The sequence below is a fragment of the Pseudophryne corroboree genome, chromosome 4 (assembly GCF_028390025.1).
Source record: "Pseudophryne corroboree isolate aPseCor3 chromosome 4, aPseCor3.hap2, whole genome shotgun sequence".
NCBI lineage: Eukaryota > Metazoa > Chordata > Amphibia > Anura > Myobatrachidae > Pseudophryne > Pseudophryne corroboree.
In genome coordinates this window covers 30,531,881-30,545,154 of record NC_086447.1, presented here as the reverse complement: position 1 = coordinate 30,545,154, position 13,274 = coordinate 30,531,881, and the positions used below count along the sequence as shown (strand labels likewise).

General features: G+C 43.3%; 5 non-coding genes across 5 annotated transcripts; all 5 read right to left on the bottom strand.

Moving 5' to 3' along the window:
- Nucleotides 1–511: 511 nt before the first annotated feature.
- Nucleotides 512–583, bottom strand: TRNAG-UCC (transfer RNA glycine (anticodon UCC)). Its single transcript has one exon. It is a non-coding gene; the product is annotated as a tRNA-Gly (tRNA).
- Nucleotides 584–1,011: 428 nt separating this feature from the next.
- On the bottom strand, nucleotides 1,012–1,083 carry TRNAG-UCC (transfer RNA glycine (anticodon UCC)). The gene has a single exon. It is a non-coding gene; the product is annotated as a tRNA-Gly (tRNA).
- Nucleotides 1,084–2,510: 1,427 nt separating this feature from the next.
- On the bottom strand, nucleotides 2,511–2,582 carry TRNAG-UCC (transfer RNA glycine (anticodon UCC)). The gene has a single exon. It is a non-coding gene; the product is annotated as a tRNA-Gly (tRNA).
- Nucleotides 2,583–4,010: 1,428 nt separating this feature from the next.
- On the bottom strand, nucleotides 4,011–4,082 carry TRNAG-UCC (transfer RNA glycine (anticodon UCC)). The gene has a single exon. It is a non-coding gene; the product is annotated as a tRNA-Gly (tRNA).
- A 428-nt stretch (nucleotides 4,083–4,510) lies between these two features.
- On the bottom strand, nucleotides 4,511–4,582 carry TRNAG-UCC (transfer RNA glycine (anticodon UCC)). The gene has a single exon. It is a non-coding gene; the product is annotated as a tRNA-Gly (tRNA).
- Nucleotides 4,583–13,274: the final 8,692 nt, after the last annotated feature.

Sequence of the window (13,274 nt, the reverse complement as noted above, 5' to 3'; positions counted from 1 at the left end):
TAAGGAAAAGGATGCATTGGCCGAGAATCAAACCCAGGTCAACTGTTTGGAAGGCAGCTATGCTCACCACTATACCACCAATGCTTGAGCGCTTTTTCAATGCATATAGTGGCCAATATGGAAATCACAACAACTGTTTGAAAGATATTTATAGCCTGCGCTGTAGCACCATTTGTGGAAGATATTCAAACAAAATTGGAAAATTGCATGACATTCACAATTCAAGAATTAGGCTCATCCATACTTAAGTTTTTATGCACCATTGAACTGATTAACAGTGGCATAAAAACTGAGAATAGAAAAGACCTTCGATTTACTTGCATATGGCACCTCAGTGAACTTTGTAAAATGTATTTACATATCTTTAATCAGGCAGTGGTAGAATCAAAAGTCATCTGCTAAGAAGGAATCATGATTTCTACAAAGATTTTAACATTTTCTGTGGACCTTGTCATCTGAGCATATCTTAAGCAACAACTATAAGTGCGAAAACAGCACATAAGGAAAAGGATGCATTGGCCGGGAATCAAACCCGGGTCAACTGCTTGGAAGGCAGCTATGCTCACCACTATACCACCAATGCTTGAGCACTTTTCAAATGCATATAGTGGCCAATATGGAAATCACAACAACTGTTTGAAAGATTTTTATAGCCTGCGCTGTAGCACCATTGGTGGTAGATATTCAAACAAAATTGGCAAATTGCATGACATTCACAATTCAAGATTTAGGCTCATCCATACTTAAGGTTTTTATGCACCATGGAACTGATATACAGTGGTATCAAAACTGAGAAAAGAAAAGACCTTTGATGTACTTGCATATGGCACCTCAGTGAACTTTGTAAAATGTGTTTTCAAATCTTTAATCATGCAGTGGTGGAATCAAAACTCATCTGCTAAGAAGGAATCATGATTTCTACAAAGATTTTAACATTTTCTATGGACCTTGTCATCTGAGCATATCTTAAGCAACAACTATAAGTGCGAAAACAGCACATAAGGAAAAGGATGCATTGGCCGGGAATCGAACCCGGGTCAACTGCTTGGAAGGCAGCTATGCTCACCACTATACCACCAATGCTTGAGTACTTTTCAAATGCATATAGTGGCCAATATGGAAATCACACCAACTGTTTGAAAGATATTTATAGCCTGCGCTGTAGCACCATTCGTGGAAGATATTCAAACAAAATTGGAAAATTGCATGACATTCACAATTCAAGAATTAGGCTCATCCATACTTAAGGTTTTTATGCACCATTGAACTGATTAACAGTGGCATAAAAACTGAGAATAGAAAAGACCTTCGATTACTTGCATATGGCACCTCAGTGAACTTTGTAAAATGTATTTACATATCTTTAATCAGGCAGTGGTAGAATCAAAAGTCATCTGCTAAGAAGGAATCATGATTTCTACAAAGATTTTAACATTTTCTGTGGACCTTGTCATCTGAGCATATCTTAAGCAACAACTATAAGTGCGAAAACAGCACATAAGGAAAAGGATGCATTGGCCGGGAATCGAACACGGGTCAACTGCTTGGAAGGAAGCTATGCTCACCACTATACCACCAATGCTTGAACACTTTTCAAATGCATATAGTGGCCAATATGGAAATCACAACAACTGTTTAAAAGATTTTTATAGCCTGCGCTGTAGCACCATTGGTGGTAGATATTCAAACAAAATTGGCAAATTGCATGACATTCACAATTCAAGATTTAGGCTCATTCATACTTAAGGTTTTTATGCATCATTGAACTGATATACAGTGGTATCAAAACTGAGAAAAGAAAAGACCTTTGATGTACTTGCATATGGCACCTCAGTGAACTTTGTAAAATGTGTTTACAAATCTTTAATCATGCAGTGGTGGAATCAAAAGTCATCTGCTAAGAAGGAATCATGATTTCTACAAAGATTTTAAGATTTTCTATGGACCTTGTCATCTGAGCATATCTTAAGCAACAACTATAAGTGCAAAAACAGCACATAAGGAAAAGGATGCATTGGCCGAGAATCAAAACCAGGTCAACTGCTTGGAAGGCAGCTATGCTCACCACTATACCACCAATGCTTGAGCACTTTTCAAATGCATATAGTGGCCAATATGGAAATCACAACAACTGTTTGAAAGATTTTTATAGCCTGCGCTGTAGCACCATTGGTGGTAGATATTCAAACAAAATTGGCAAATTGCATGACATTCACAATTCAAGATTTAGGCTCATCCATACTTAAGGTTTTTATGCACCATGGAACTGATATACAGTGGTATCAAAACTGAGAAAAGAAAAGACCTTTGATGTACTTGCATATGGCACCTCAGTGAACTTTGTAAAATGTGTTTTCAAATCTTTAATCATGCAGTGGTGGAATCAAAAGTCATCTGCTAAGAAGGAATCATGATTTCTACAAAGATTTTAAGATTTTCTATGGACCTTGTCATCTGAGCATATCTTAAGCAACAACTATAAGTGCGAAAACAGCACATAAGGAAAAGGATGCATTGGCCAGGAATCGAACCAGGGTCAACTGCTTGGAAGGCAGCTATGCTCACCACTATACCACCAATGCTTGAGCTCTTTTCGATTGCATATAGTGGCCAATATGGAAATCACAACAACTGTTTAAAAGATTTTTATAGCCTGCGCTGTAGCACCATTGGTGGTAGATATTCAAACAAAATTGGCAAATTGCATGACATTCACAATTCAAGATTTAGGCTCATTCATACTTAAGGTTTTTATGCATCATTGAACTGATATACAGTGGTATCAAAACTGAGAAAAGAAAAGACCTTTGATGTACTTGCATATGGCACCTCAGTGAACTTTGTAAAATGTGTTTACAAATCTTTAATCATGCAGTGGTGGAATCAAAAGTCATCTGCTAAGAAGGAATCATGATTTCTACAAAGATTTTAACATTTTCTATGGACCTTGTCATCTGAGCATATCTTAAGCAACAACTATAAGTGCAAAAACAGCACATAAGGAAAAGGATGCATTGGCCGAGAATCAAACCCAGGTCAACTGCTTGGAAGGCAGCTATGCTCACCACTATACCACCAATGCTTGAGCACTTTTCAAATGCATATAGTGGCCAATATGGAAATCACAACAACTGTTTGAAAGATTTTTATAGCCTGCGCTGTAGCACCATTGGTGGTAGATGTTCAAACAAAATTGGCAAATTGCATGACATTCACAATTCAAGATTTAGGCTCATCCATACTTAAGGTTTTTATGCATCATTGAACTGATATACAGTGGTATCAAAACTGAGAAAAGAAAAGACCTTTGATGTACTTGCATATGGCACCTCAGTGAACTTTGTAAAATGTGTTTTCAAATCTTTAATCATGCAGTGGTGGAATCAAAAGTCATCTGCTAAGAAGGAATCATGATTTCTACAAAGATTTTAACATTTTCTATGGACCTTGTCATCTGAGCATATCTTAAGCAACAACTATAAGTGCAAAAACAGCACATAAGGAAAAGGATGCATTGGCCGAGAATCAAACCCAGGTCAACTGCTTGGAAGGCAGCTATGCTCACCACTATACCACCAATGCTTGAGCACTTTTCAAATGCATATAGTGGCCAATATGGAAATCACAACAACTGTTTGAAAGATTTTTATAGCCTGCGCTGTAGCACCATTGGTGGTAGATGTTCAGACAAAATTGGCAAATTGCATGACATTCACAATTCAAGATTTAGGCTCATCCATACTTAAGGTTTTTATGCACCATTGAACTGATATACAGTGGTATCAAAACTGAGAAAAGAAAAGACCTTCGATTTACTTGCATATGGCACCTCAGTGAACTTTGTAAAATGTATTTACAAATCTTTAATCAGGCAATGGTGGAATCAAAAGTCATCTGCTAAGAAGGAATCATGATTTCTACAAAGATTTTAAAATTTTCTATGGACCTTGTCATCTGAGCATATCTTAAGCAACAACTATAAGTGCGAAAACAGCACATAAGGAAAAGGATGCATTGGCCGGGAATCGAACCCGGGTCAACTGCTTGGAAGGCAGCTATGCTCACCACTATACCACCAATGCTTGAGCACTTTTCAAATGCATATAGTGGCCAATATGGAAATCACAACAACTGTTTGAAAGATATTTATAGCCTGCGCTGTAGCACCATTGGTGGAAGATATTCAAACAAAATTGGCAAATTGCATGACATTCACAATTCAAGATTTAGGCTCATCCATACTTAAGGTTTTTATGCACCATTGAATTGATATACAGTGGTATCAAAACTGAGAAAAGAAAAGACCTTCGATTTACTTGCATATGGCACCTCAGTGAACTTTGTAAAATGTATTTACAAATCTTTAATCAGGCAATGGTGGAATCAAAAGTCATCTGCTAAGAAGGAATCATGATTTCTACAAAGATTTTAACATTTTCTATGGACCTTGTCATCTGAGCATATCTTAAGCAACAACTATAAGTGCGAAAACAGCACATAAGGAAAAGGATGCATTGGCCGGGAATCGAACCCGGGTCAACTGCTTGGAAGGCAGCTATGCTCACCACTATACCACCAATGCTTGAGCGTTTTTTCAATGCATATAGTGGCCAATATGGAAATCACAACAACTGTTTGAAAGATATTTATAGCCTGCGCTGTAGCACCATTGGTGGTAGATGTTCAAACAAAATTGGCAAATTGCATGACATTCACAATTCAAGATTTAGGCTCATCCATACTTAAGGTTTTTATGCACCATTGAACTGATATACAGTGGTATCAAAACTGAGAAAAGAAAAGACCTTTGATGTACTTGCATATGGCACCTCAGTGAACTTTGTAAAATGTGTTTTCAAATCTTTAATCATGCAGTGGTGGAATCAAAAGTCATCTGCTAAGAAGGAATCATGATTTCTACAAAGATTTTAAGATTTTCTATGGACCTTGTCATCTGAGCATATCTTAAGCAACAACTATAAGTGCGAAAACAGCACATAAGGAAAAGGATGCATTGGCCGGGAATCGAACACGGGTCAACTGCTTGGAAGGAAGCTATGCTCACCACTATACCACCAATGCTTGAAAATTTTTCAAATGCATATAGTGGCCAATATGGAAATCACAACAACTGTTTAAAAGATTTTTATAGCCTGCGCTGTAGCACCATTGGTGGTAGATATTCAAACAAAATTGGCAAATTGCATGACATTCACAATTCAAGATTTAGGCTCATCCATACTTAAGGTTTTTATGCACCATTGAACTGATATACAGTGGTAAAAAAAACTGAGAATAGAAAAGACCTTCGATTTACTTGCATATGGCACCTCAGTGAACTTTGTAAAATGTATTTACAAATCTTTAATCAGGCAGTGGTGGAATCAAAAGTCATCTGCTAAGAAGGAATCATGATTTCTACAAAGATTTTAAGATTTTCTATGGACCTTGTCATCTGAGCATATCTTAAGCAACAACTATAAGTGCGAAAACAGCACATAAGGAAAAGGATGCATTGGCCGGGAATCGAACACGGGTCAACTGCTCGGAAGGAAGCTATGCTCACCACTATACCACCAATGCTTGAACACTTTTCAAATGCATATAGTGGCCAATATGGAAATCACAACAACTGTTTAAAAGATTTTTATAGCCTGCGCTGTAGCACCATTGGTGGTAGATATTCAAACAAAATTGGCAAATTGCATGACATTCACAATTCAAGATTTAGGCTCATTCATATTTAAGGTTTTTATGCATCATTGAACTGATATACAAAACTGAGAAAAGAAAAGACCTTTGATGTACTTGCATATGGCACCTCAGTGAACTTTGTAAAATGTGTTTACAAATCTTTAATCATGCAGTGGTGGAATCAAAAGTCATCTGCTAAGAAGGAATCATGATTTCTACAAAGATTTTATTTATATTTAATATTTTTATTAAGTCGGGTAAACTGTTACAATACAGACATGAGATGACAACTCCAAATGAATATTGAATCACATACATGTTATCCCGTGGAGGGGTAACCCAATATAACAAGAACAAGGGAGTACGTCAATAATGACAGATGTATATATCGACTACAATTTTTCTGTGATTAAACAATGATAATCATAAAGAGGAAAAGTAGTGAAAAGAAAGAAGAAAGAAGAATCTGAAGAGGGGAAAGATAGAGTGGGAGAAAGAGAGGGAAAGGGCAAGGGAATGGGAGAGTGGTGGATCGTCAGAGGAGTTGGCAGGGTGGGGATGTGCCTGGAAGGGCAGTACCTCCCTGGTCCAAACCATGTCAGCTGTCCAACAAAGGACGGCATAGCTTCTCTTATATCTATTATGACCTTTTTGGTATAGGTTAATACAACATACCGCATCACATTACATCACATCACACCCCTGAGGTGGAGGGTGTAATAAAGGTGAACCATGGATCCCATATCCTCCTAAATTTGTCCGATCTGTCATGTAAGGATGCTGTGATTTTCTCCATCGTGGAGATATGCCAGATTTTAGCTATTAGCATGCACCTAGGGGGGGTATTGTTTTTTTTCCAATTCTTAGCTATAACACAGCGGGCTGCATGTAAGATTTGAAGTACTAGGCTGTTTGCATGGCTATCCAAATTGGGTAAGGGAAGGCCCAGCAGGGCCGACCAAGGGCCCAGGGTTATTCGTGAGCAGAAGATAGAGCTAATAAGAGCTTCCACCTGATTCCAGAACAAGTGTATTTTTGGGCATGACCACCATATGTGTTTGAAATCTCCGATTTGGCCGCATCCGCACCAACATAGTGGGGAGGACCCTGGGAAAATCCTATGCAAGGTCGCAGGGACCCGATACCATCTCGTGTAGACCTTATAAGAATTTTCCTTTACCAAGGAGGAAATTGAAGACTGAGCTACTTTTTGTCTAATGGTTTCCCAGGAGTCTTCGTCGGGGGGAGGGCCTAGGTCCTGTTCCCACTTACTTTCATGGGGGAGTGGATTTACTGCCTTCAGGGAGCGTAACAAACCGTAGAGTATGGAGATAATACCCTGCCGCATGGGAGAGTATATGCAAAGACGCTCCAAGGGGGTAGGCTGGCGAATAACCTGGGATTTGGGAAGGGAGCTTAAAAAGGAGCGGAGTTGTAAGTATTCATATACTACAGGTTGGGAAATATTATATCTGTCACTTAGCGATTGAAGGGAACGCCATGAGGACCCATCTATAAAATCAAACACCAGACATGGGCGCGGGTCCAAACGAAGCCACGAGTGGGACCGCAATGTAGAGCCTGGGGGGAAGTCCCGGTTATCCCAAATGGACGTGATGGGTGAAGGGAAAGTGGACAGGCCGTAATGTCGAATGCAGAAAAGCCACAGGGAGCAGGTGAGTTTTGTTGAAGGGATACAAGTATGCATCGACCTTAGTGGCTTAGTTGGCGTAAGGAGGGAGACCAAAGTGGAGACCCCGGCCGCAGAGAGTTCAATTTGGATCCAGGGTAGGTGGGGGGTTGGGGAGAACCATGCTAAAGCCTGACTCAGGTGGGTTGCATGATAGTATTTACGGATATCCAGCAATCCCCTACCTCCCGTCAATGGGTCGCGTACTAGGGTGGAGGTCCTGATTCTAGGGGGTTTATTAGACCATATAAATTTTACGAAGAGTTTCTGCATTCGACGTAAGGTCTCCGCGGGGATATTTACGGGAATTGTTTGCATTAGATACAGAATTCTGGGGAGGATGTTCATCTTTACTGAGACTATCCGTCCGAACCAGGCTATGATCTGTTTATCCCAAGCTCGAAGGTCTGACTCTATACACTTAAAAAGAGCTGGGAAGTTCTCCGAGTATAGAGAGTCGTAGGAATTAGTGATATACACACCTAGATACTTGATTTTCTTGGTGCGCCAGGAGAAATTAAAGTTAGCAGCTAGGAGAGATCTGGTATTCCCGTCAAGATGCAGAGGGAGGGCTTCCGATTTAGAGTAATTGATGCGATATCCCGAATAGTGAGAGTATAATGATAGGGTTTTAAATAGATTAGGGATAGAAATATTAGGAGAGGAGAGGGTTAAAAGAACGTCGTCAGCGAATAATGACAATTTGAATTCCTCCCCACCAACAGAGATTCCTCTGATGTCGGGGTTGGACCGGACCATACACGCCAGAGGTTCGATCGTCATAGCAAAAATTAGAGGTGACAGGGGGCACCCCTGGCGTGTACCGTTGCTGATGTGAAAGAGGTGAGAGTCTTTGCCATTAACCCGGACCCTAGCAGAGGGGTTGGAGTAGAGTGCCTGAATACCCTGAAGTAGGTTTCCTCCCAGGCCGAACCTGCGTAGGGTGGCGAACATAAAAGGCCACAGTATTTTATCAAAAGCCTTCTCTGCGTCAAGCGAGAGAAGGATGGAGGGCAGTCTGTTTTTGTTAATAAGATGGACCAGATTGATGGTTCTCCGTGTATTGTCTCTAGCTTGTCGGCCTGGGATGAAGCCCACCTGGTCAGCGTGTATTAAGCGCGGCAGAATTGGGTTTAATCTTAGGGCTAGAATTTTAGCAAATAGTTTAATATCGTTATTTAATAAAGAAATGGGGCGGTAGCTAGCACAGGAGTTAGGATCTTTCCCAGGCTTATGGATCAAAACTATTCGTGCTTCCAATGCACGGGGAGAGAGGGGGTTACCGTTTAGAAAACCATTGAAAAGCCTACAAAGGTGGGGCAATAAAGTCCCCTTAAATTTCTTATAGTACATAATTGAGATCCCATCAGGTCCAGGGGCCTTACCTGGTTTCTGAGTTTTAAGAGCATTCTCTAACTCCTCGACAGTAATCTCTGAACTTAACTGGGAAATTGTCGCGTTACTCAAGGATGGTAGATTACATTTATCTAGGAGGGAGTCGATCCCCTCATCAAATCTCTGTGATGAGGAGGGGGTCACTTCCGAATTATACAGTGATTTATAGAACCCTTCGAATTCATTTAAAATGCGATCAGGATCATGAGTCAGAGCTCCTTGTTTGGTTCGAATGGATAAAATATTTTTGGAAGAAATCTGAGCCCTCAGCTTTCTGGCTAGGAGTTTATCTGCTTTATCTCCTTTTTCATAATATATCTGATTAAGACGTCTAAGGCACTGTTCAGTTTTGTGCGATAAAAGCATATTGAGTTCGCCTCTGACTTTAAGTACTTTTTCTAAATCAGCAGAGTTTAGAGAGGCCTTATGGACTTCCTCCAACTGATGGAGTTGTTTGGATAGCTCTAAAATTTTTTGGGAACGCTGTTTATGGAGTCTGGCCGCGGTCTGGATGAAGTGGCCCCGGAGGACCGCTTTATGTGCCTCCCACAAAGTCATGTCAGAAATGCCGGGTGTTTGGTTTTCGGTGAAATAATCAGTCAATGCCTGAGTGGTTTGTTGTAGCACTTCAGGCTGTTGAAGGAGGGCATCGTTAAGGGACCAAGAGGGGGGGGAGGGAGTACGAGCTAACCCAGACAGAGTCAAAGATATAGGGGCGTGGTCGGACCACGTTATTGGATAAATACAGCAATTCTGAATTTTAGACGTCAGGTCTCTTCCGACCATTATCATGTCGATTCTAGTATATAAATTGTGGACTGGGGAGAAAAACGTATAATCTTTAACTAAGGGGTCGGCAACCCTCCAGGAGTCAAACAATAGATGATTCTTAAGTAGCGAGTGCAAGGCTCTGGAATTACGGGCGCTTAAGTGTGACTGGGATGGTGGGAGGGGGTGGGAACGATCAAGATTATGGTGTAAAGTCTCCTGCCATTAAGAGGTCACCTTTCCTACATTGGGCAATTTTAGAGTCTAAGGAAGCAAAGAACGAGGCCTGATTAACGTTGGGAGCGTAAATATTGACCATAGTAATGGGAGCATTATTGAGTTTGCCTACTACAATAAGAAACCTACCGCGTTTGTCTTTAATGATTCGGTCAGTTTCCAAATGTAAATGAGCGGGGATCAGAATGGCGACCCCTCTTTTCTTTTGGGTGTGGTCACAGGCGTGAATGGCGACAGGGTGGCATCTAGAGCGTAGATGGGCGACACCTCTAAAATGCGCAGCTCAGGATGGGCGACACCTCTAAAATGCGTCTCCTGAAGGAATACCAGATCTCCCCTTACCTGCTTCAGAAAAAGAAACAATTTGGTCCTCTTTTGGGGACTATTGAGACCCTTTACATTATAGGATATTACATTAATAGACATGTTATTACCAGTATGAGCTTATCGTAGTTAAACCTGATGGCCCAAGGATGATCTCCCGGGAAGACAAGGGGGACAAGGGGGAGAGGAAGAGTAGGAGGTGAAAAAAGAGGGGAGAGAGACAGGAGAGAAAAAAAGAAACATCTAGAAGACTGTAAAATAAACATGTAAATTTGACCGAGCCAACGACCCATTGTACACGACGTACGGGTCCGTATGTTTGAGCGCCCGTATGGGGAATCTAAGGGAGATACCAACTCCCCTATGCTCAAACTTGACTATAGTGGCTCGGCGGGGGGACGTAGCTCCGACCACCGAGGGGCCCACCAACTAAGTCTGGGTAGGGCGGCCGAGGGGGTCAGAAAAACATCTAACCATAATAAACCACCGTTAAGAACCAATAAACAGAATAAACATAATAAACATAAGCTACATTATATAAGCTCAGCTCAGGGAGAAACTATTAAACCTCCAAATCAGATAGCATAACAGTATTAATGATCATATAATAACCCATCAGAGCATCTGTAAAGGAGCTTTCATGGAGGGTCCTGATTTGTAGAGATTTTCTCCGGGACTGTCGACCAAAGGCGTCGAGGTGCTCGTTGTGGGAGGGGAGAGTTCGGTGAATGTCGGAGATCTGGTGCATCTCGCGGGGAGGATGATGTATTGGGCTCCGGAGGGGGTAAGTTCAGTCTTAACAGAAGCCTGTGTGCCTCTTCCTTGGACCGTGCCAGCATTCTCTTCCCATCAAGCTGTACAATTAGAGCGAAGGGAAAACCCCATCTGTAACGGATGTGATTATCCCTGAGGATTTGGGTGTGTTCCTTCAGGTCGAAGCGCCTCTTAAGAGTAGTAGGGGATAAGTCCTGGAACACCAAGAGCTTGTGAGATTCGAACAGACAGACATCCTTGTTCCGGGCAGCTGTTAGGATTTTATCTTTAGTTTTGAAATAATGGCAGCGTAAAACTACGTCGCGAGGAGGGGATGAGGTTGAGGGTTTTTGGCGCAGGGAACGGTGAGCCCTATCCAGGAGGAACTGTTCACGTGGGATGTCCGGCAGGAGGTGTTGAAAGAACCGGAGAAGGAAATCCTCCAGTTGTGTTGGTTCCACCGATTCCGGGATATATTTAATGCGCAGGTTTATACGTCGTGCGCGGTTATCAGCGTCCTCCTGTTGGTCCTGGATCAAGTAGATATCCTCTTGCATGACTTGAACAGAATGTTCTAGCTCCTGCTGGAAGGTGATGACTTCATCGATTTTCTGTTCAACATCATTAGTGCGGGCCCCGAGATCAGATATCTCCGCCTTGAGACCGGAGATGGCTTTGTGGATCTCGGAATGGAAGGCCTGTTTTAGCGACTTCATTTCCGTTAAAATTGAGGAAAAGCAATCTTTCATGGAGGGGTCTGGGACAGACGCGTCTTCCTCCGATTCCGACACCAAGTCAGGAGGCGGGGCGGCAGGTAGTTTGGTTGTACTAGACTTCATTTTGGAGATAAAGGACGATATTTCTGCCGCTGCTGCTGTGGCTTTCTTGGACTTGGATTTAGATTTAGGCATGGTGTGCAACAGTCCCGAAGATAAAGAAGGTCATAGGTCAGAGCAGAGCCATAACGTAAGTGGTTAGTGATTCATCATGAAATGAGTATAGAGAGTAAACATAGTAAGACCCCCAGGGTCGTACCCCCAGGCACTCAGCAAGCCATTCCCTCGGCCACCAGTATCATAGAGGGCCGATATGTAGAGGTGCACTGCCAATGTAGATGAGGGAGCTGATGGACCAGCATATGCGGGGGCCCAGCTGAGCGCAGCTTAGATGCCCAGCGTGTACCCCGTGGTCCTAGGTGAGGAGGGGAAGTTAGCAGGCCTTGGAAGTGAAATCAGGGGACCCAGAGCGAGTGAGTGTCACCGGGCCGGTCACAGCTGGACGTAAGGCGTAACTCGTAACGGGCCATCTCGCTGGCACCACGCAGGGTGCAGGGCCCTTAAGCAGGGACGGCCTGGATGCAGTGGGGAAGATGGTATCTGTCCCAGCAACCCGGTGAGTGTCAGGCGGTAGGAGGGCTTCCTCCGTTCTCACCTCTCATCAGGCCGGAGGCGGGTGACAGACGGCGGCTGGAGCTAAGATCCCTGATCGGCGGCGGCGGTGGTGGTGAGCCGCCTAGCAGCGGCGGGACCCGGTCCTCCCAGCGGCAAGGGGAACAGCGGCAGAGAGGAGGGTGGCACTTGCTTACCCGGCCGAGCTCCCGTCTCCTCCCGAACTCCGTGATCAGGGGCAAGATGGCCGCCGCTCCGTCCTCGTCTCGGCAGGCCGCTTCACCCGCTCCGTGTCCCGCCGCTCGAGGCCCCGGGTCGTCAGGTGGAATGCTGTGGGAGCAGATCGGGTAGCCGTCCGGATTCCTTCAGGGGTCCAGGGGGACTTCGGGAAGACAGGCGCGTATGGGTCTGGATGCTCCGTCCGGCCCCGGCACAAAATTGAGGTCCCGGCTCCACACCAAGGGGAAGGCCGCAACCCGCAGGAGGGCTAAAAAGCGCTCCCCGATTCCGCGGGTCCCCCTCAGTGGTTGCTGTGGGGTATAAAGGAGTGATATAGGGGCTCCTGGGCTCGCAGGGAAGGGATAAGAATCCGTGGGATTTAATGTTAAATAGTGCCCACTGGAGCAGCACAGAGATGCTTCTTCTCCCTCTGCTAGCCAGGCCACGCCCCCCCGCCAGGCCACGCCCCCCCTCTACAAAGATTTTAACATTTTCTATGGACCTTGTCATCTGAGCATATCTTAAGCAACAACTATAAGTGCAAAAACAGCACATAAGGAAAAGGATGCATTGGCCGAGAATCAAACCCAGGTCAACTGCTTGGAAGGCAGCTATGCTCACCACTATACCACCAATGCTTGAGCGCTTTTCCGATGCATATAGTGGCCAATATGGAAATCACAACAACTGTTTGAAAGATATTTATAACCTGCGCTGTAGCACCATTGGTGGAAGATATTCAAACAAAATTGGCAAATTGCATGACATTCACAATTCAAGATTTAGGCTCATCCATACTTAAGGTT